Genomic DNA, 25,153 nt, shown 5'->3' with positions numbered 1-25,153 from the left:
AAACATCATGACCTTTTTGCACCTTTTCTTCCATTTCGTACATGCACTAGCACAAAACAGGGAGAGTCTGAGAACTGACTCATCAAATTATGCCTTTTATTTCAAACATGCACAGGAGAAGGCTCTCCATTGGTATACACTAACCATCTTGTTATATTTTGTACTGATTACATAATAATACTCAATATTAGACAAGTATTAGCATATGTGATGGCCAATACAAATGTTACAGAATATGGAGAATAGCAGATACATTTCTGCAGTGAAACAGCACAATGAGATAAGAGGTCAGAGAAGGAATTTTCAGGAAAACTAAAGGGAAAGAGGTGAGTGATGCCCCGATGAGAGCAGTTGAAGCCAGATATAACATTCCTCACACAGGATTGAAGCAGAGCTCGTAAGAAGGCGGCACAGAAACTAACCCACTGGCAACTTGGGTGGTGTCAATGCCCTTTGGGTCAACCACAGATTTCAAGGCAAATTTTTGTAAAATTGTAGTCAGGAATAAAAACAGTTCTATGCATGCCAGGCCCTCTCCCACACAAATCCGTTTCCCTGCAAACAAGAAACACAGAGAGTACATATACTCCTTGTTTATGTACAGAACATTGTGTTTCTGGCTGTCAGAAAGAGACTATGCATTTGATGAATGTTTCAATGAATGGAAAGGAAGAAGAATGGCTGGATAGACAGATGGGCAAAGGGTAGGCACACATGCTATCCACTTAAATCTTATCTTAACAGGTATCCTTCTCTCAACAAACATTTACTGAGCATCAGCACTATACCACATACTTCATTAAGTATTCTAATACTATACCTGCAACCTGATATTTTCAAGTTCAATCTTTTTCTAGAAACACACATATATTCATTCTATTTTCTGTTCCTAATCTGATGGTCCAACATGTTTCTTTCCATTCTCCACAGCCTCTGTTCTCTGCTCTAAGTGTATTTACTCTTCATCAACCTTGAAGTTTCAAAGATTTATAACAGAGTTTCTTTTGTCTAAGATGCACTTTTATTACATTTTCAGAATGTAGCTAAACTTTATTTCTGAATTTGAAAGATCTGGGTCACCTCTCCAAGCTTCAGTAATCGAGCCCAATAATGAGGATGTATTGAGGGGAGGGAAAGTATATAGGCACTGTGATTGCTGCCCCTCATCATGGACAAAAAAGCATTTTTACCATCCCTAGTGTGGGGATGAAAGTTCCAGCTGATGCCCAGAAAGAAGTGATGAAGAAAATAAACTTGTGCTATCCACTGAGAAAGCCATGAAGTACTCGCTCTTCTTAAAGTTGACACTCTCATCCAGGAACTGGCCTGGATCAAAATACCTCTGGGTTGGGGAATTCTTTGTCATCATGTAGCACAGAAGTCAGCAATGTTAATACATCTGTGCCCTGGAAAGAACAGATGAAGATAAACTGAACTACACAGAAGTCCTGGAGCTGCACAAATATTGCAAACCATTTAGTCCAATTTTATGATTTATAGATGAGGGATCCTAGGCCTAAAGAAGGGCTGTGGCATTTTGAGCAAGACAGCAGCAGACAGAGCAAGTAATAAACAAAAATAAATTAAAGATGAGTGGCAGAATTGTTGCAAGTAAACCTCAAAAGCATTTGAAACAGTGAGTACATGGGTCCCAGGGTGAATCCATTCTGCTTATCACCACATTTGGACACTGGTGTCCATCCATCACAGCTGCTTTGTCGCTTCGATTTCCACTCTTCTCATATGTGGACAATGGTTTGAAATGGAAATCACTATTGGAACTTGAAGTGTTTGGAGTTATCTGTCCATAGTACTTTTGTAAACAGATATCTGATCTAGTCAAAAATAACCTCTTCTATGATAATAATAAGTACTAGAGCAACTATTAGTGTTAATCATTTTCATGCAGATTGTCTTATTTGTAAGTATAGGGTAGATTTCATTACAGATTAATCTCAGCATAGAAACAGAAGCAAAGATAAAATTAGAAAAATCATTTTATAACAATTCAGCATAGGATCATTAATTCAAGCAAGTGTCATCCATAAATGCTAAAACTGTAGAGTGAATGGTTAAGAAGTTTGATATTTACAAAGCCCTGAAGTACTACACCATAGATTTTTATTAATTAAATGTTAAAAAAAAAATGAAACTCTCCCATAGAGAAATCTGGCAGATACTACCTTATTATATGAAGAACCCCCCATACCAATAATGGGGTGACATTATGTGTCCCCACCTCCCAGAAGAATTTCAGTGGAACACAAATGCACCTACATAGCTGTCTAACCAAATAGTAACTGAAATCTAATCTCTAGAAAACAATTGCCTGCAGAATATTTTACAAGACTACTAAATTGAATTCCTCACAAAGTTAAATGTTAAAAGAAATACAAAGCAAAGGGAACTGATAACAGGAAACTAAAGAGAAAAGGTAACCAAATTATATACTTATCCCTAGGCTACATATTAAATTGCAAAGAAAAAAGAAAGCTATAAAGTATATTCTAGGCAAATTGGGAATTTTTAAGTATAAGCTGTACATAAGATAATATGAGTGTACTCTTGGTAACTCTTGAGTGTAAATATTATTGTTCTCTTTATAAAAATCATTGTTAATGAGACATACTCACTAAAGTAGTGAGGTGTTGATGGATAGGTGGATAGATAGATAAACTGATATTAATGGAAGAAATTTTTACATACTGAGGAATGGGGAAGTCATTCTTGCTTATACTTCATTTAACTTGAATTTTACATTAAGTAAAGCAGCCTCTTTGTGGCCTATCAGACATACATTACCCATCTGTTTAATCATTTTTTAAAAGGGTTGACTGAATAGAAATAAAAAATGTTTAAAATACAGATTAAATGTTCTTAGGACAGCAAAGCTGAAAAGACTCCCTTCCCAGGTCTCAAGGCCATACTGACTTTGTAAACATGCTGATCTTTGGAGAAAAAAAAAGAAACCTTGAAGGAATGTTTCCCTGATTTGCTTGATGTACTTTGTTCTGACAAAGTATAAAACTGTGCTGAAAACCATGCTTCTCCACAGCAGCTCTTCAGAGTGATCTGAGAGGCTGTCTCACAGGCTTAGTCCTAAATTTGGCTCAAATAAAATTCTTTTATTCCTAATATGGCTCAAGGTTTCATTGAGTCAGACAAGGTTGTGATCCATGTGGTCAGTATGGTTAGTTTTCTGTGATTGTGGTTTCATTCTGTCTGATGGATGAGGATAAGAGGCTTGTGGAAGTTTCCTAATGGAAAGGATGGCTTTGTAAAACTGGGTCTTGCTCTGGTGGGCAAGTAAATCTCAGTAAATGCTCAGTAAATCTTTAATCCTATTTTCTGCTGATGGGTAGGGCTATGTTCCCTCCCTATAGTTTGGCCTTCAAAAAGACTTATTTATGCCAACATATTGCAGCTCCCAGGACTGTGGTAGTCAGTGGCCCTGACCCCATGGCAGGCCCCTGTCAACCCAAGCCTCCACCAGAGACTCCAGGACAATCGCAGGCAAGTCTGGCTCAGTCTCTTGTGGGGTCATTGCTCCTTTCTCCCAGGTCCTGGTGCAAAGAAGGTTTTGTTGTTTCCCTGGGGGTTCTCAGTCCTTCTGCCAGATGCCCAGGTTAGGAAATCTGTTGTGGGCCCTGGAACCTTTGCAACAGTGTAAGAACTTCTTTGCTATAATTGTTCTGCAGTTTGTGTGTCGTCTGCTCAGTGGCTCTATGGTGGGCCAGTGGCGACCTCTTCCAAGAGGACTAATGCCACATGCCTTGCCTCCCAGGTCTGCTGCCGCCAGAGCCCTTGTCCCCACAGCAGGTTACTGCTGATCCATGCCTCTGGAGGAGACACTCAAGCACTTAAAGGCAGGTGTGGCTCAGTCTCCTGTGGGGGGGTCACTGCTCCTTGCCTTCAATCCTGCGTGCACAGGGTTTTGTTTGTGCCCTCTGAGCTTCTCTGATGGGTCTAAGATTTAATTTTAAATGCAGTTGATCCCCTCCTATCATCTTGTTGAGGCTTCTCCTTTACCCGTGGATGTGGGGTATCTTTTTTGGTGGAATCCAACATTCTCATGTTGATGGTTGTTGTCCACAGGACTGGAAAAAGTCAGTTTTCATTCCAGTCCCAAAGAAGGGCAATGCCAAAGAATGCTCAAACTATGGCACAATTGCACTCATTTCACATGCTAGCGAAGTAATGCTCAAAATTCTCAAAGCCAGGTTTCAACAGTATGTGAATCAAGAACTTCCAGATACTCAAGTTGGATTTAGAAAAGGCAGAGGAACCAGAGATCAAATTGCCAACATCCATTGGATCATATAAAAAGCAAGAGAATTTCAGAAAAACATCTACTTCTGCTTCATTGACTACCCTAAAAGCCTTTGACTTTGTGGATCACAACAAACTATGGAAATTTATTAAAGAGATGGGAATATCAGGCCACCTTACCAGACTCCTGAGAACTCTGTATGCAGGTCAAGAAGCAACATTTAAAACTGGGCATGGAACAATGGACTGGTTCCAAATTGGGAAAGGAGTATGTCAAGGCTGTATATTTATATTGTCACCCTACTTATTTGCAGAGTACATCATGTGAAATGGTGGGCTGGATGGAAGCACAAGCTGGAATCAAGATTGCTGGTAGAAATATCAATAACCTCAGATATGCAGATGACACCACCCTTATGGCAGAAAGCAAAGAGGAACTAAAGAGCCTCTTGATGAAAGTGAAAGAGGAGAGTGAAGAAGCTGGTTTAAAACTGAACATTCAAAACATGGAGATCATGAATGGCATCTTGTCCCATTACTTCATGGCAAACAGATGGGGAAACAATGGAAACAGTGAGAGACTTTATTTTCTTGGGCTCCAAAATCACTGCAGATATTGACTGCAGCCACAAAATTAAAAGACCCTTGCTTCTTGGAAGAAAAGCTATGTCCAACCTAGACAGCATATTAAAAAGCAGAGACAGTACTTTGCCAACAAAAATCCATCTAGTTAAAGCTATGGTTTTTCCAATAGTCATATATGGATGTGAGAGCTGAATGCCAAAGAATTGATGCTTTTGAACTGTGGTGTTGGAGAAGACTCTTGAGGGTCCCTTGGGATGCAAGATCAAACCAGTCGATCCTAAAGGAAATGAATTCTGAACATTCATTAGAAGGACTAATGCTGAAGCTGAAGCTCCAATACTTTGGCCACCTGTTGCAAAGAGCCAACTCACTGGAAAAGACCTTATACTGGGAAAGATTGAGGGCAGGAGGAGAAGGGGACAACAGAGGATGAGATGGTCGGATGGCATCACCAACTCAACGGACATGAGTTTGAGCAAACTCTGGGAGATGATGAGGGACAGGGAGGCCTGGTGTGCTACAGTCCCTGGAGTCAGACACGACTTAGTGACTGAACTGAACTGAACTGAAACTGACTAAAAATCTAACAAAATGTATATAAAACATCATGCTTAATATTTTATGTTAATCTTCACCCTGCAAGAGACCAGAAATGATGAAGGATGAAACAAAGATATTTACCCAGATAGTATGACAATGTATATAGAAACTGCAATTAATTATTAGTAATTTTTTTAATTTAGCAATGCTGCTTTATATAAGGTTATCCAAATGATAAAATTAATTATACTTCTGTATTCCAGATAATAAAATGATAGTCATTATTTAAAACTTATAACAGTATTAAGCATCTTGCAAAAAAGTTTTGCAAGCCAATTTACTGAAAAAGACATAATTGAGAAAATTAAAGAAAGCTCCCCAAACCAAGGACTATATACCATGCCCATTAATTGAAAGACTCGATGTGTCATGATGTTAAGTCTTTTCAGATTGATCTAATGTCACCCAGATAAAAATCCCAGCAGAGTGTTTTGGTGAATTGACTGACACTCATACAAACAAATATCAAATAAAAACTGATAACATTTGGAAAAATAAACATCTAAGATCAGACAAACAATACAAAAGAGGCAGAACAAACTTGAAACACTTGCACTGTCAGCTACCAAAGCCTGTTATAAAGCCTTACAGACTAAACTAGAAACAGCACACCTTCCATCAAGCCACCACACACAGGATTTTTGTGTTCATCGAGAACCGCACTCATACTGTGTAAATGGGAACTTCAAGACTACTGAGGTCAGTATAAGAGGACCCAATCTTATCAGGTGGCACTAATGTAAAGAACTCGGCTGCAAATGCAGGAGACATAGGAGACGCGGGTTCGATCCCTGGGTCAGGAAGATCCCCTGGAGAAGGGAATGGCAACCCATCCCAGCATTCTTGCCTGGAGAATCGCATGGAGAGAGGAGCCTGACAAGCTACAGTCCAGTGGAGTCACACAGAGTCAGACATGACTGAAGCAACCTAGCACTCAAGCAATCCTACCTTGGGGATGAGGTAATTTCTGAATTTAATGTCACAGGTCACCACATGGGGCAGACTGGTGGGGACCAGATCAATGTATCTCTGGATGGCATGGACCACAACATCCATGTGGGGCATGTGGCTCCTGTCCTCCATGCAGGGGCTCCGGTGTCTGCCAAGCTCATGGTCAATCTCTTCCTGGGCCTTAGCTGGTAACAGATAAGTAAGAAGGATGGAGAAATAAAAGTGCACACCACATTTGCATACAAATTGAAGGACACATGAGGCATTATGAAGGTGTCCCAACAACATCATAAACATGAGTTATAGTTCAGAAATTCACCTAAACATAAAGAGATAACTGATATAATATAGATACATTTAACTCTCCTGTGAACTAGGCTTAGTTCAGTTCAGTTCAGTTCAGTCGCTCAGTCCTGTCTGACTCTGTGCAACCCCATGAATCGCAGCAGGCCAGGCCTCCCTGTCCATCACCAACTCCCGGAGTTCACCCAGACTCACGTCCATCGAGTCAGTGATGCCATCCAGCCATCTCATCCTCTGTCATCCCCTTCTCCTCCTGCCCCCAATCCCTCCCAGCATCACAGTCTTTTCCAATGAGTCAACTCTTCACATGAGGTGGCCAAAGTACTGGAGTTTCAGCTTTAGCATCATTCCTTCCAAAGAAACCCCAGGGCTGATCTCCTTCAGAATGGACTGGTTGGATCTCCTTGCAGTCCAAGGGACTCTCAAGAGTCTTCTCCAACACCACACTTCAAAAGCATCAATTCTTCAGCACTCAGCCTTCTTCACAGTCCAACTCTCACATCCATACATGACCACAGGAAAAACCATAGCCTTGACTAGACGGACCTTTGTTGGCAAAGTAATGTCTCTGCTTTTGAATATGCTATCTAGTTTGGTCATAACTTTCCTTCCAAGGAGTAAGCATCTTTTAATTTCATGGCTGTAGTCACCATCTGCAGTGATTTTGGAGCCCAAAAAAATAAAGTCTGACAGTGTTTCCACTGTTTCCCCATCTATTTGCCATGAAGTGATGGGACCAGATGCCATGATCTTCGTTTTCTGAATGTTGAGCTTTAAGCCAACTTTTTCACTCTCCACTTTCACTTTCATCAAGAGGCTTTTTAGTTCTTCTTCACTTTCTGCCATAAGGGTGGTGTCATCTGCATATCTGAGGTTATTGATATTTCTCCCAGCATCTTGATTCCAGCTTGTGTTTCTTCCAGTCCAGCATTTCTCATGATGTACTCTGCATATAAGTTAAATAAGCAGGGTGACAATATACAGCCTTGACATACTCCTTTTCCTATTTGGAACTAGGCTTAAGATACATCTATATATACTTCTTTATTAGTATATATAATAAGACAAACAGAAACTCCCTGCATTCGGGGAACTACAATGGAGAAAGGAACTGAAAGTCTCTGAATTCAAGAAGTGGATTCTTTCCTAACCTTGCCTCTCGGCTGTGCACCTCACTCTTTTCCTCTTTTTCTGCCCAGTGTCCCTGAGTGTAGAGCCTGTTGGTTTCAGTTTCTCTGAAGAATAAGCCTCTCTCATCACACTGGAGAAAATGTTATGTGATAAAAGGATTTGTCAAGGGGACGAGGCAGAGACTGCTACTTTTTTCAGTCTCTTTTTCCTTCTACCCTCTTTGACATTTGGTACTTCTAAATACTCAACTTTATGGGGTTATAGGTATACATATTAACTTTGATTAGGTACTTTTCCTTTCTACATTTAGGATGCAACTTCATCTTCCCTAAAGAGTTCATTATTACTTCTCAGTATGTTCTCTGTGCTTCAGAAATGCACTGAAGATTTGGTATTTCCTGACCTCCTCTTGTTCAACTTTAAAACTCTTAGTCTTGTTTGTAATAAGTTTTTAATGGGATGGTGAAACAGGACAAGATAATGTCTTTTCTAACCCACCATGCACAATCATAAACTCTTACAAGGTAAATTAAAAAAAAAAAAAGTACTTTGTAAAATATAAAATTGTTGACCCTCAAAATTCTTATTTTGTTGAGCATCATTTTTATAGAAACAGACTTCTGGACAAAAAAAAAAAAAAAAAAAAACCCTTTATAGGCATCTTATGCCTAAAAGGTACAATTTCTTGTGACTCTAAATGCTTAGAGCACTTCCCAGAATGTGGACCTCCCTGGTGTCTCAGATGGTAATGAATTTGCCTGCAATGCAGGAGACCCAGGTTCAATTCCTGGGTCAGGAAGATCCCTTGGAGAATGGAATGGCAACCCACACCAGAATTCATGCCTGGAGAATTCCATGGACAGAAGAGCCTAGAGGGCTACAGTACATAGGGTCACAAAGTATCATACCGGTGTCCAGCCCCGGTTGGATCCAGGGATTCCCTCAGGATGACGGCTTCGGCGATTTAAAGGGATAGCGTCAGTGGAGAGAATCAGAGGCCTAATTATAATTGGTTTACGTGGGAAATCAATATACCCCCACGCTCCAATTACTTTGGCCTGAAGAAAGAGTAGAGACAAAAGAAAAGAAAAGGAGACGAGAAAGAACGACACGGGGAGACCAAGCTTTGGTGAGCAAGGCCTGTAGCTTTATTTTTAGCAGGGACTTTTATACCTCAAGTTGTACATAGAAGATAATAGGGGATGCAAAGTCATGTAAGGTCAGCAGACCTTAATTATGATCGCAAATACAAAGGCTTTGGGTGATTTACATCATCTTCTGGTCAGGAGACCTGCTAACATTTTTCTTCTGATAAGAATTAGTCAACCAGAAAAACTTATTTTCTCCAGAGGTGATTTTTCTTAGAGTTTAATACCACTCCCCGAAAGCACTAAACAGAGTTGCATTCTTAAAGGGCAAGAGTGTCATGGGGGTAATTAAAGAAAGAATTTATTAGCTTAGGGGTCCAAGGTTATTATTAACATTAAAGCTTCTACTTATATTTCTTATATATCAACTATATTAATCAATACACTCCCAGGAACACAGTGGATAAGAAATATAGAAACTTGGCAGCAGGCATTAACTCAACAAAGAAACCTTCTATCAGTTCTATTTTAACAATTTTCTAACTCCCTGAGAGGCTCTGCATTGTTAGAATAACTAAGTCTCCTTGTGCCTCATATGGCTGGGAGGCCGTAAATAATCACATGCACAGCTGTAGGAGTCCAGAAACCTGTTAGGCAGGTTAGAAAGCTTTCTGAGGGAAACACAATTGGAACACACCTTATTATACCCTGGAGACTTATTAACTAGAGCTCTAAGTTGCTGTTCTTACAGATAAGAGTGGTTGGGGATAGCCCCTTGTGACTGTCAGAGGAGTTGGTGAAAGTCATGAAGCAGTAAAACAGACAGGCTCAGGTTTTGGGGTAGGCCCTCAGGCAGGCCCAGAGGGGCACCCCTAGAGTTCTGGCTCACCTTGCCCACCAGATCTGTCCCACATGTCCTTGTCATGGGGGTGGGGACTCCCGTGCTAGCTCCCGGCAGTATCAGACACAACTAAGTGACTTTCACTCACTCATCACTCCCAGAATGTGGATGCTATCTCAAGCTACCTCATTAAGTTTTAGAATTTCCACTCAGACTTCAATAAGGAGAAGTTCCATTTTCCCTACTCTGGCTTTAGAACACAGCATTTTCAGAATGAGCAGACGTGTAAGTGGCCCTTACATAATAAAACCAATATGCAGTCCCAGGGCATGAAATGAAATGACCTCTCATGAAATCCAGATGCTGCTGTATTGATTTTGCTGCTGTCCACCGTGTCTTCAACCTCTCAGGTTATGCAAAGATGTTCTCTTATTATTTAATGAAGGATCCCTTCATTAAATCTGAAAACATTAAGCTGCTCAAACAGAGATTTAAGTAATTCTCTAAGAGTAACAAGACGGAAAGCACTCTCAGTTTCTTTCCAGTATCTCTTCTGAAATCACCCTGACCACCATGTTATCATACCTATGACCTCTGGGTGCTTCAGCAGGAGGAGGAGCCCATATCCCAGGGTAGTGCTTGTTGTCTCCGTCCCAGCTCCAAATGAATCAAATATAGTAGCTGTCAAGCTTCCAAATGTAAAGTCCAATTGTTCATTGTGCTTTTCCTAGGAATGATTTGATACAATTATTTGACAGGTTAACTTTTCAGAATTACAGGTAATCCAAAATAACTCACATTATTTTAAAGTTAAGCCTATTTTATATATGTGTGTGTGTGCATGCTAAGTCACTTCAGTCGTGTCTGACTCTTTGTGACCCTAGGGACTGTAGCCCGCCAGGCTCCTCTGTCCAAGGGATTTTCCAGGCAAGAATACTGGAGTGGATTGCTGTGACCTGCTTCAGGGGATCTTCCCAACCCAGGGATCGAACCTACGTTTCTTATATCTCCTGTATTGGCAGATGGGTTCTTTACCACTAGTGCCACCTGGGAAGCCACCCACACACACACACACACACTGCAAGGTGCAATTTTAGAAAAGAACTACTGTAGAATATAGCAAGAGATTATAGATCAGCTGACTCAAACATCAGTTTCTCATAACTTATTCCTCATTTGCCTAAAAGTCCCATTCATCAGCCTATTTTGCATTTAGGTGAGCCAAGCAGTGGGCGTCCCTGGTGGCTCAGTGGTAAGGAATCCACTTGCCAATGCAGGAGACATGAGTTCGACCCCTGGGTTGGGACGATCCCCTGGTGTAGGAAATGGCAACCCGCTCCAGGATTCTTGCCTGGGAAATTTCATGGACAGAGGAGCCTGGTGGACTACAGCCCATGAGGTCACAAAAGAGTCAGACACAACTTAGCGACTAAACAACAACAAGAAGCAACACAGTTTTTGCCAGTGAGATACAAGCAGAAGACTATTGGAATTGTTTCCTCTATGCCCTCCTTCCTACCCAAAACAAATATTTGAAGGAGTTATTAGAATACACCAACATCATTTTGGGACAAGAAGTTTTAATAATGAGTGAGCCTGGCAGGCTACATTCCAAAGGGTCGCAAAGAGTCAAACACAACTGAGGCAACTTAGCTTACACGCCCATGAGCTCTATATACTCAGCATAAGTAAATAAAAATGGAAGGTATCTGAATCCCTGATATTTCAGGACTACTGTACTATTCCTCCATTGACAGAAGATTCTTTGTACATGAGATAAATATAGCCACTATTCGTTAAAGCATTCATTAACAGGTTTTCTCTTATTCATAGATGAACAAAATCTTAATTAGTAGAAATAGATAAATTAGGGCCATAACATGAAAGACGTTATAAGCCTGAATCAAGATTTCATTATTCTCTTCTTTGTTAAAAATGTACATGAACTCAATACTGTCTGTATATTCACGATGAAGCTGAAATTGTACAAAAGCTAATACTGCAGCACAACTTAAAATGAACTATATGTAAATTATAATAAAGAGGATGGATTCACAAAGACAATACAGGACCATCATGGTTGTATTCCACATGCAATGCAATTAGCAGCTTGACCTAAGAAACAAATGTAGGAATAAAAAGAATATACAGCTTGAAGTTACACTACAATCATAAAAACAGAAAGTTGAGGCTTTCTCTGCCCAAGGGGAAAAAGGGATGGGAAGGAGTAATGCAATGCCAAAGCTGACAAACTAAGTGAATATCTCTCACAAATAAGGAGACAGACAGCAATCGAAAAGGACAAGTAATGCTGTTTTAGGATTGATGCGATGATGTGACACAGAATACATAACAAGCAGGCAGTTTTAAATACTGAGTAGAAGGGATCGTTAACATGCAAAAAAAAAGCATATTTTGTAAACATGTCCCTAGACTAGCGTTAATTTTATGATGCATTTATTATCTCCAGGGCCCCAGTGCCATGTCTATTATTATATAAGAAACACAATTAAGACAAACTAAATTCACTGAATGTGTGCTCTTGTTAATTTCCCTCAGTAACAGTGGCATCACACAAGCTTTTGGCTTCTCAGTTCAAAATGATTCAAGTCTGTAAGAAAAGCAGTGCTCTCATAAAACAATATTAGTGTTTCCATTTCTTGAATTTGATTTGCAGATACAATGGTTATGTGTACACAGCCTATCATTATTACACAAAACAATTAAAGAAAACCTAAATAAACAAATAACTTACCTTGTCATAGATCTGGACACTCAGTATTGTGAGGATGGCATTGCTAGAGTAATGTCACACAAAAGGCAGAGAGGAAGTTCTAGGAATCAGTCCGTCCACTGAAATAGCTACTGGCCATGCACAAAGGGTCTGAGCAATTATTTTTGTTCCCTGGAAATTAAACACTTGCAGCATCCAGGGGTATGCTTAGATAAATGTGTCTGGTACATAAATCGAACCAATGTTTTCTTAGGTCAGTCTCCCAAACAAAAATAAACAAACAGGACCTAATCAAACTAGTAAGCTTTTGCACAACAAAGGAAACCATAAACAAAACGAAAAGACAACCTACAGAATGGAAGAAAAGTATTTGCAAATGATGGGATCAGCCAGTGCTTAATTTTCAAAATATACAGCTCATACAACTCAACAACACAAATATAAACAACCCAATTGAAAAATAGGCAGAAGACCTAACCAGACATTTCTCCAAAGAATACATACAGATGGTCAAACCAACAATCTAAATTCTGTATCCTTCAAAATTTCCTTAAAAAGTGAAGGAGAAATGAAGACTTTCTGAGCAAACGAGCAAACAAAATTGAGGGAATTTGTTACCAGTTGAACTGGCTTGCAAAGAATGTTTTAAAAATCTTTAGAGAGAAGGAAAATCATATAGGTCAGAAACACATCTACATAAAAAAGGGTTATAAAGAAAGAATGAGTGACAGTAAAATAAAAAGTTTTGCTTATTTACTTTATTGCTCTAACAGATAAAAATTTGCAGAAAATAGTAACAGTATATTTGATTATGTAATGGTTATGGACATATATACAAATATACATAGACTTATATATGGACTTCCCTGGTGGCTCAGACAGTAAAGTGTCTGTCAACAATGCGGGAGACCTGGGTTCGATCCCTGGGTCGGGAAGATCCCCTGGAGAAGGAAATGACAGCCCACTCCAGTACTCTTGCCAAGAAAATCCGATGGACAGAGGAGCCTGGTGCAGGCTACTGTCCATGGGGTCGCAAAGAGTCGGACATGACTGTGACTTCACTTACTCTTACCTTATGCTTATAGATAAGTGGAATGAACCACAACAATGATATAAAGGATGGAAAGGAAGAAGTAGAATTATTTTTTATTATAAGAGACATTAACTTATAATGGAAACATGAATTTATAAGACATTATAAGAGACATTAACTTATAAGGCATTAACTTATAAAGTGGAATGGTGTTATTTGCAAGTGCATCAGAGCATTTAAATATGTGAGGCAAAACTGACAGAACTTCAAGAAATAGAAACAAAATGAATAAACTACTTCAGTTCAGATCAGTTCAGTTCAGTCACTCAGTTGTGTCTGACTCTTTGTGACCCCATGAACTGCAGCATGCCAGGCCTCCCTGTCCATCACCAACTGCTGGAGTTTACCCAAACTCATGTCCATTGAGTCTGTGATGCCATCTAACCATCTCATCCTCTGTCGTCCCCTTCTCCTCCTGCCTTCAATCTTTCCCAACATTAGGGTCTTTTCAAATGAGTCAGCTCTTTGCATCAGGTGGCCAAAGTATTGGAGTTTGAGCTTCAACATTAGTCCTTCCAATGAACGCCCAGGATTGATTTCCTTTAGGATGGACTGATTGGATCTCCTAATACTTAAAATAAATTTAATCAAGGAAGCAAAAGATCTGTACACTGGAAACTATAAAAAAGAAAACGAAGAGGATCAATTAATGAAAGATATCCCATGTATATGAATAAGAAGAATTAATATTGTTAAAATGTCTATATTACCAAAAGCAATCTACAGATTCAATGAAATACGTATCAAAATAGAACTTTTCACAGACATATAAAAAAATTAAAATTCATATGCAAGGATTTCTCTGGTGGTCCAGTGGTTAAGAATCTGCCTACCAATGCGGCGGACATGAGTTCAGTCTCTAGTCCAGGAAGATCCCACGTGCCATGAGGCAACTAAGCCCATGCACCACAACTACTGAGCCCAGGCACCCTAGAGCCTATGCTCCACAACAAAAGAAGCCACTGCAGTGAGAAGTCCATGCACCACAACTAGAGAATAGCTCCTACTTGCCACAGCTAGAGAAAGCCTGCAGAGGAATGAAGACCCAGCGCAGTCAAAAGTCAATAATTTAAAAAAATATTTTAATTCATATGGAACAACCAAGGACCCTGCGTAGCCACTGCCATACTAAAAAAGAACAAGGGTGGAGGAATTGCACTTTCTGATTTCAAACTATATTACAAAGCTATAATAATCAAAACAGTATAAAAACAGCTACACAGACCAATGTAAAAGAATAAAGAACCCAGAAATTAATGGACAAATTTATGATCAACTTATCTCAAGATACATAATGTGGAAAGCACAATTTCTCAAAAATAGAGTGCTGGGAAAACTAGATCACCACCTGCAAAAAAAAAAAAAAGAATTTGAATCATTATTTTACAACATACAAAACATCACCTCTAAATGGACTGAAGACATAAACATAAGACCTAAAGCCATGAAACACCTAGAAGAAAGCAAAAAGGGAAAGCTTCTTTATATTGGTCTGGGCAATGATTTGTTCAATATGATACCAACAGCATAGGAAAAACAAGCAAAATTACAATATTTTTTCCTACCAGTAATCCTAGCCACAAGTACCCAGGAAGTGCAGAGTACATCTTATGGCCCAGTCTGGCAGAGAAGCAAGTTCAAAATCCCATTCAGGCCCAGTCTGGAAGAGAAGCAAGTTCAAAATCCCATTCAAATCCTAAGCATAGCCTCCAGCATGCGTGTATCAAAACAGCATATTGTACACGTTAAAGGGCTTCTCCAGTGGCTCAGTGGTAAAGAATCTGCATACAACGCAGGAGACAGGTTCAATCCCTGGGTGTGGAAGATCTCCTTGAGGAGTGCATGGCAAACCACTCCAGTATTCTTGCCTGGAGAATCCCATGGAGAGAGAAGCCTGGTGGGCTACAGTCCATAGGGTCCCAAAGAGCTGTACACAACTAAAGCGATTGAGCATGCACGCACACACACATTATATACATAAAAAATTTCCAAGTTTTACTGAGGTATAACTGACAGGTAAAAAGTTATTGAATTGAAATAGAAGAACTATCCAGACCAACTAGGCTTCTCTGATATACTCAGCTGGTAAAGAATCTGCCTGCAATGAGGGAGACCTAGGTTCAATCCTTAGGTTGGGAAGATTCCCGGAAAAGGGAACGACTACCCACTCCTGTATTCTGGCCAGTATTCACATTAATTAGGCTAGCTTTAATAATTACAAAAAATTATAAAATACATATTGGCCACTATGTGGGCAAACAGGACCCCTGTACATTGCTCGTGGGAACATGACTGCTGTAGTCACTGTGGAAAAGGCTGCCATACTGGGGTCCAGACCCAGCAGGATCCAGGGGTTTCGAAGGGGAGACAGCTTCAGCGATCAGGATACGATAGAATTAAAGATATAAAGAGTGATCAAATAAGGATAGCTCAGTGAGAAAATTCAGTGGAGAAAAGAGGCTGAATAACTTGGTTTACGTGGAAAGCTAACAAAATTCCAAAATAAGGAATTTGCATCACCTATGTAGGCCGCAGGCGTCCTCCCGTTCTCCTGAAGGAGAGGAGACACTAAGGCCTCCCCGGTCAGATCTTAGAAGCCCAGGCATAATTAGTAGGCTTGACGAGCCTCCACGCTCCAGATTGGAATTCAGCCAGAAGGTGAGAGAAAGAACAACATGGGGAGACCAAGTTTCGGTGAACAAGGCCCGCACTTTATTTTCCAAAGTAGTTTTTATACCTTAAGTTGTGCATAGAGGATAATGGGGGAAGGGGTAGAGTCAGCAGTAAGCCAGGCTTTCTTCCTGCAAACATCATATGCAAAAGTTTAGGTGAATTATATCATCTTCTGGCCAAGAGGCCTGTTAACATTTTATGATCCTTTCTTCAGAAAACTTATTTTTCTCTAAAGGTGATTATTCTCAAGTCAGGCGCCACCCTCCGAAAGCATTAGATAAAGTTGCATTCCTATAGGGCAAAGGTGTGGTAGGCTATAATAAGAAAAGAATTAACTCAAGGGTCCAAGGTTACAAACATTAAAGCTATTATTTACATTCCTATACACCAATTATATTAATAAATACACTCTCAGGGACACCGTAGGTAAGGGATATGGAAACTTAGCAGCAAACATTGGCCCAACAAGTGAAAAACCCTTCACCAATACAATTTCTAATTAATCTTTTAACTGCTCAAAGGAATCTGTATTTAGACAGTTTAGAACATCTCATGCCTCTCAAGGTTAGGAGACTCTGAACAATCACACGTGGCTGGAAGAACCTATTCAGGCAGGCTAGAGGACTTCCAAAGGAGTTTTTAGGTTGAAACACTCTTGTCACGCCCAGGAACTTTATTAACTGGAGCTGTAAGTTAACTCTTTTTCAGAGAGAGGTGGTGGGGGACAGCCCCCCATAAAGTCAGAAGTGTAGGCGAGAGCATAAAGCACTAAAGTAGGCAGACTCTGGTTTTGGGGGTAGATGCTCGAGAATTTCCAGGGGGACTCCTGAGGCTCAATCCTGCCTTTGTGTATGCCGAGCCTCCTTGCTTATGACCTTTGCCACGGGCGGAGTTCCTCATGCTGGCTCCCGGCATCACCAGTTCCTCAAAATTAGGCATAAAATTGCCACATAGCTCATCAATTCTACTCCTATAAATACATCCCACAAAAATGAAAAAATATCCATCAAAAACTTGTACACAAATGTTTGCTGCTGCTGCTGCTAAGTTGCATCAGTCGTGTCTGACTCTGTGCGACCCCAGAGATGGCAGCCCACCAGACTCCCCCGTCCCTGGGATTCTCCAGGCAAGAACACTGGAGTGAGTTGCCATTTTCTTCTCCAATGCATGAAAGTGAGAAGTGAAAGTGAAGTCGCTCAGTTCTGTCCGACTCTTACCGACCCCATGGACTGTAGCCTACCAGGGTCCTCTATCCATGGGATTTTCCAGGCAAGAGTACTGGAGTGGGGTGCCATTGCCTTCTCCGACACAAATGTTTACAGTAACACTATTCATAAAACTCAAAGACAGAAACAAAACAGATGTTCATCAATAGATGAATAGATTAAAAATTATAATATGTGCAAAAATTCAATATTATTCATCCATAAAAGAAAATAACAAAGTACTGATACATGCAACTTAGATGAACCTCCTAAATACTATACTAGGTGAAAGAGCTAGAAACAAAAGGGACAATGCTGTGAGACTTTTCATATGATATATACATAATAGGCAAATTCATAGAGATATAAAGCAGATAACAGGTTAACACAAGATGTGTTAGTGATCATTTACTGGAAGGGTATGTTCCTGCAGAGTGATGGAAAAGTTTTGAAATTAGAGCAAGTAATCACACAATATTGTGAGTGCAATAAATACCACTAAATTGTACACTTTAAATGGATAACTGTATGGTATGTGAATTTCATCTTATTTTTTAAAATGACATTACTCCACAAACTAATCTACAGATTTCCTACAATCCCTACCAAAATCATTACTGTATTCCTGGCAAAAATTGATGAGTTTATCCTATAATTAGTCTGAAAATTCAGGGCACTCAGAATAGCCAAAATATTCTTAAAAATTAACAACAAAGTTAGAGGACTCACACTTCTCAATTTCAAAACTAACTATAATACAATGCTAGTAATTACAAATAACAGATAATGTGTTATGGTATAAGGTTTTCATATAGACTATTGGAAAAGATTTGAGATTACACAAATAAACCCTTCCACTGATTTTTGACAAGGGTGCCATGATGGTTTGTGTGAGGAAAACAGTCTTTTCAACTAATGGTGCAGGGTTCAGAGTCTTGGATACCAGCCTCAAACTCCATATCTATGACAATTCATTTTACTTTACACTCAAGGCTTCTCTCTTTCATTCACCTACTCTTTCCCATCATACACCTTTGCACCTCTATATACACTATTCACCCATCTGAAATTCCTTTCCTTCTCCTTCATGCAAACATATTAAATTTATTTTCAACCACCTGACATGCAGAAGTCCAGCTAGATTAAGCCATTCTCTTCCATTCCCTCAAACAGTGTGTACAGAGATCATGCCCATCTTCATATTATACTATGATATTTGTATTTTATACCTTGTTTGTAATTATTTATTTTTCACCTGAGGAGTCATTCTGACTCTTCTTGGGTATACTCAGTTCAGTTCAGTTCAGTCACTCAGTCGTGTCCTACTCTTTGGGACCCCATGAATCACAGCATGCCAGGCCTCCCTGTCTGTCACCAACTCCCATAGTTCACTCAAACTCATGTCCATCAAGTTGGTGATGCCATCCAGCCATCTCATCCTCTGTCGTCCCCTTCTCCTCCTGCCCCCAATCCCTCCCAGCATCAGAGTATTTTCCAATGAGTCAACTCTTCACATGAGGTGGCCAAAGTATTGGAGTTGCAGCTTTAGCATCAGTCCTTCCAATGAACACCCAGGACTGATCCCCTTTAGGACTGGTTGGACCTCCTTGCAGTCCAAGGGACTCTCAAGAGTCTTCTCCAATACCACAGTTCAAAAGCATGAATTCTTCAGCGCTCAGCTTTCTTCACAGTCCAACTAGTACCCAAAAAGCAAGATCAATTTTTCCATTTATTTAAAAGTTAAATACTGTATCTTTCATAATGCTTAGTGCATACAATATATGCACACAATAGACACTTAAAATGCTTATTGGCATTACTTACTTGACCACTGAAACTTTCCTAGTAAATTCAAAATTATTCAATGAATTGCAAAATGCACAAGCAATCAAAGAACTGAGCTGTCATAAACATTTTACCTGCTCCATTTTGATCAGAAAACAATCAATAAAGTCTCGAGGATTGTTAATGTCCAGGGATGCTTGGTGTTTCCTTGTTTGCTCCAAAAAATAATTTTGTGAATAAGCAGAATTTTTAAGTACTCTGTTATGACTCCCTGGGAAACAATCTAGGAGATCAGGGCAAGTATTACAGATCTAGAAGAGAAAGCAGTAGTTTCTTAAATAAAAAACGCTTAGTGAAGACTTATTTAATATGTCAAGCCCTGGTTAACAACTGTGGTATAAATATTAATATAATATGGTCTCTGTATTGAGAGAAATTTTCACTTCACAAATACATAATTTTCTATGTTGACAGATGTATTTGAGGGAGAAAATTATGACCCTGGATCAAATATGATGATTTCTTCCTATATTCATATATCATGTTTATATGAGTATAGGCTTCTCTTGTGGCTCAGATGGTAAGGAGTCTGCTTGCAATGCAGGAGACCTGGATTCGATCTCTGGGTCAGGAGGATCCCCTGGAGGAGGACATGGCAATCCACTCCAGTATTCTTGCTTGAAGAATCCCATGAACAGAGGAGCCTGGTGGGCTACAGTCCATGGGGTGACATAGAGTCGGGCATGACTGAGTGACTAACCACACACACATATGTTGACAGATGCATTTGAGGGAGAAAATTATGACCATGGATCAAATATGATAATTTTTTCCTCTACACATATATCATGTTTATCGCATAAATGCATTTTTATCTCAATTGTCTCATATTTTACCTCAATTCTTCCTTACCATCATGATATATAGGATGACATGAAATACTATGATTTACATTTGTAGATGACAAGAGAATTTAAATAACCTGAAAAGAACACAGAGCTGGTCTTTGATGTTTCTACTTCTGCCTCATACACTCAAACATAAAATCAATATTTTAGGGCTGATAGGATCCTAAAGAACCAGGAAACACAACAATATTTTATGGATAAAGTAACTGGGCACCAGAAGAATTAAGTGATTTCTGTGATGTCTCTTAGGCAGAGGGTAGAACATAGCTTAGCACAGGGTACGCCTGTAATGTTTGCTTATGTTTCTTACACACAGAAAAACAATCATTTTGTCATTCCCAAAGCAATTACCTTGTAGGTTAAGATGCCAAATGAAGCATCAAGATCTCCCTCCTATCCTAGTTGTCCCCTGGCAGCACTCTCCCCTTTGAAGGAGATATTCTCCTCCTTACTAAATGCAGATATTTCTGTCAACTCATGTGCTTAAGTAGCAAGTGTGTGTGTGTGTGTGTGTGTGTGTGCTAAGTTACTTCAGTTGTGTTTGACACTTTGTGACCCCATGAACTGTAGCCTGACAGTTGCCTCTGTCCATGGGATTCTCCAGGTGAGAATACTGGAGTGGGTTGCCATTCCCATCTTCCTGACCTAGGGATGGAACCTGCATCTCACATCTCCTGCACTGCAGATGGATTCTTTACCCATGAGCTACTGGGAAAGCCCTAAACAGCAACTAAGTGGTATGAAATTAAAGTATCTCCTTCTATATCAATAAACAAGAAATGTCATAGCCATTAGTGATTTCTGGCCTCCAAATGTAAATGAGGGCTCCCAAAATTGAGATCTGACAGATGCTGCCACCCCCCAAGATGACTGCTGAGGAGCTGGGGGAAGGCAAGAAGAAACTTAAAGAGGCTGCATTCCTCTAGGTGAACAAGGAAACTGGATTTGGCCCCAGAGACCTGACGTGCATGTGAAAGGAATGAATACAGTGAGCCAAGAGGCTTGCATCTTCTCATACACAGAATGCTAAATTCCTTAACTTGATATCTGATCTTTGATGTTCAGGCTGCTTGCTCCCTTTGTTGCAAACATATATAGTCTGACTCCCCCTCCTGCCTCCTTGGAGCAATTTTCTCAGATGTGGTCACCCGCACTCAGAGTCCTAACCATTCCCACCAAATAAAATAACTCTCTACTTTCAGGATGTGACTATATTTTTTTTAGTCAACAGTGGAGATTGAATGACAAGACTTGTGAGTAATGGGAGCCTTTCCAGAAGGACCTAGAAGTCCTTCAATTGCTGTGGGCATCCCTTTGGAGAAGTTACCAAAGTAGTTTCCGGAAATTGGTGTGAAAAACCACTGAACAGTGTCAACAGGACTGAACTGCAGTTCTGTTTTCTGGGCAAGCATTTTCTTGTCTATCATCAAAGGGCTCAACCATCAGCCCCAGATGAGCACTCCATGATGCTAAGCTCTAGGCAGGACTGCACTCTTCACAATTTCACCTCACAGTTTGGTGTATAGAGATCTGGACCTCATGGAGAAAACAGCAGAAATGATTCTGTTAGGGGAAGCACACTGATTGAAACAGCCCACCCTGGCCAGGCACCATAGTAATCATTTGCATGAGTTGTTTTATGACACGAGGTTCCTGGTAAGGAACAGGGAACTAATAAACCTCCGCCAACCAGAAGAGTTCTGGAAAGGTCAAAAGGAGACACTACCTGTCCAACCACCTCCCAGAATCCTTCTCTCTGGCATCCATCTTGGCTGAACAAGGCATGCACCACCAGGAAGGACTCAGTCAGAATGATTGGCTAAGGACAACCAGGAAACTAACCCCATTAACATAAAATCCAAGACTGCAAGCCATTTTGTTAGGGGAAGCACACTGAAACCGCCCACCCTGGCCAGGCACCATAGTAACCATTTGCATGAGTTGTTTTATGACAAGAGATCTTGATAAGGAATATGGAACTAGTAAGTTTGGGAAAGGTCGAAAAGGAGACACTGCGTGTCTGTCCACTTCCCAGAATCCTTCTCGCTATCATCCATCTTGGCTGAGCTATGCGTGCGCCACCAGGAAAGACTCTGAATTAGAATGATTGGCCAAAGACCACCCAGAAACTAATCCCATCACCATAAAACCCGAGACTGTGAGCCACGAGGCAGAGCTGTTCTCCTGGGTTCTCTTACTCTACTGCTCTCCACCTGGGTGCCCTTTCCCAATAAAATCTCTTGCTTTGTCAGCACGTGTGTCTCCTTGGACAATTCATTTCCGAGTGTTAGACAAGAGCCCAGTTTCAGGCTGTGGAAGGGGTCCCCCTTCCTGCAACAATTCCTCAGGAAGAAAGGACCTTGGCCTCACCTGAACCTATGGAGAGCTCAGAATCCTGAAGTTTTCATTCAATTTTTCCATTAGATTTAGAAAAGTCTGATCTTTATAATCAAAACGGTTCTGGAAAATAATGGAGCAGATCACATTGCAGGGAGCACAGCACAGAATGAAAGTGGGATTGCAGGGTGAGGCTAAAAAATCAGAAACAATTTTAAGACACCACTGAAGTATACAGATGAAACATTTGGTGTGTGTGATAACATATGAAAGTTGTTTTAGAAACTTTAAACAATATCATATCTACGAATTCCCTTAACAAATATTCAACAAGCATAAAATCAATACTTCACTTTTAACTTAAAATGAGTAGATTTCAGCACAGGTAATTAAATAATGGGTTGGTTTTTTTATTATTCAATTCCCTTCTGCTGCATTTTCTTGTACCCTTTTCACCCAAGATGCCTGTTAATTTGAAGAGAAAATGGTGAAAATTAAAGAGGTCATTTAAAAATACCATTTAGTAACTAAAATTATGAGTGCTGACTATTATCTGTCTGGAAAGCCTGTAGGAAATTAAGCACTTATATACAAAGGAGAATAATTAGGGACCTCAAAATATTTTTTGCTTAATGAACGGCTGAAAGAATCACATGTAGAATCAGAAGAGAAGCTAACATGAGAGAGTTGTGGTTCATAAGGTTCAAGCCTCTGGGCTCACTAAATTCATTCCTTTCATATGCACCTTTAGCTATCTAGAGCCAAATCCTGTTTCTTGATTGTTTACATCCTTAATTCCTGGTTTACAGTCAGAGGTGGCAGATGTGGCAAATGGCTGCTTCCTGCATCCACCACCCCCGCCCCCACCACCACCACCACCACACTCCCAGCTCCTCAGCAATCACCGTGGGGGGTGGTGGCATCTGTTGGATCACAGGCATTGGTGGCCCCTTTTGAGAGCCCTCACTTTTGGAGGTCCAAAATCGCTGAAGGCTGTGACATTTCTTGCCTTCCAATATGGCAAGAAATATTTCATTTCACAGTTTTAATAAATTCTCATTTTTTCCCCATCATTTAAATCAAGTTAATCATATTTCCAATGAAGGGCTCACTGTTTTTTTTTTTATCTGAGTTACAATATATTAATTTAAGTGTACAACTGAAAATGCAATTCAATACTCTTTATTGGTGAACTTAATATATATCAGTGGGAATTTAAAGCACAGGAAGAAAAAAGGAAAAAACGTAGCTCAAAAAGTCAGTCACTGAAATCAAGCAAGAGCTCTAAAACAAAAGAGACTCAGTTGTGGGAGGCAACCAGCTCTTTATCTAGCCCTGTGGCTGTTTATCTGAGACAGTCAGGTTTGGATGCCCCTTTGAAATGGATGCCTCAGCCATCAAGGATCAAATTAGACACTTGCATTACAAAATAGTGGGAAAATTGTCAAGATTTATATATACTCCAAACCCACTCCAGTGTTCTTGCCTGGAGAATCCCAGGGACGGGGTAGCCTGGTGGGCTGCCGTCTATGGGGTCGCACAGAGTCGGACACGACTGAAGCGACTTAGCAGCATCATATATACTCCAAATTAGAAAATGCAAATCAGAAGCAAGAAATATCACCTATTCTATCTGTTAGAATAGGGGAAGTCGCTCAGTCATGTCCGACTCTTCGCAACCCCATGGACTGCAGCCCACCAGGCTCCTCCGTCTGTGGGATTTTCCAGGCAAGAGTACTGGAGTACGGTACCAATAGGCACTATCCAAAAAAAAAAGAAGGATGAAGGGATAGAAGGAAGGAGAGGGAGGGAGCGGAGAAGAAAATAACAACTGTTGGTGAGGGTGGGGAGGTAGAATACTACTACCAGAAGCTCCTATGGAAAACACTAGTATGGTTTCCCAAATAATTAAAACTAGAATTACCGTATTACCCAGCAATCCCCTTTCTGAGTTTCTATTCAAAAGAACTGACCTAAACTTTCAAAGTGATATTTGTACTTCCATGACCTTAAAAGTTGAGGTAAAACAATCTAAATATCCCCCAATGATTAATGAATAAAGAAAACATATAAATATAAATACTTGAATAGTATTCAGCCATAAAAATGAAACAAATCTTCCCACATGATACAACATAGATGAACCTTGAGCCAACTGTACTAAGTGAAAAAAGCCAATCACAGTAGGACAAAGGATTCATGATTTCCCTTTTACGAAGTATCTACATGAGTCAAACTTACAGAAACAAAAAGTATCCATTTGGCCAAAAACTTCCTTTGTTGAAGTAAAAAGAAAAGACATCTTTCATTTTCACCAAGAACTTTATTGAACAACATATTCACCGTTTGTTCCCCTACCTTCTGCAATTTTTCATGCAACTTCATACTTCCATCTTCCTAAAACTTCTTGGTTTTGAGCAAAGAAATGTCCCAGGTGTCTTTTACAGTCTTCCAAGGAACCGAAAATTTTTCCATTAAGAGAATTTTGTAAAAACCAAAATAAATTGATATCCGAAGGTGCAATGTCCAGTGAGTATGGCAGCTGAATCAGAACTTCCCAGCCAAACTTTAAAAGTTTCTTCCTGGTCATCAAAGAAACATGTGGTTTTGCATTATCCACATGGAGATTTATGCATTTTCAGTTGGTTAA

At 40.0% G+C, this 25,153-nt stretch overlaps 1 pseudogene; it reads right to left on the bottom strand.

Moving 5' to 3' along the window:
* Window positions 1–324: 324 nt before the first annotated feature.
* LOC102408896 lies at window positions 325–24,888 on the bottom strand (annotated as a pseudogene).
* Window positions 24,889–25,153: the final 265 nt, after the last annotated feature.

Source organism: Bubalus bubalis, chromosome 23 (genome assembly GCF_019923935.1).
Source record: "Bubalus bubalis isolate 160015118507 breed Murrah chromosome 23, NDDB_SH_1, whole genome shotgun sequence".
NCBI classification, from domain to species: domain Eukaryota; kingdom Metazoa; phylum Chordata; class Mammalia; order Artiodactyla; family Bovidae; genus Bubalus; species Bubalus bubalis.
This window is presented reverse-complemented; position numbering and strand designations above follow the sequence as displayed.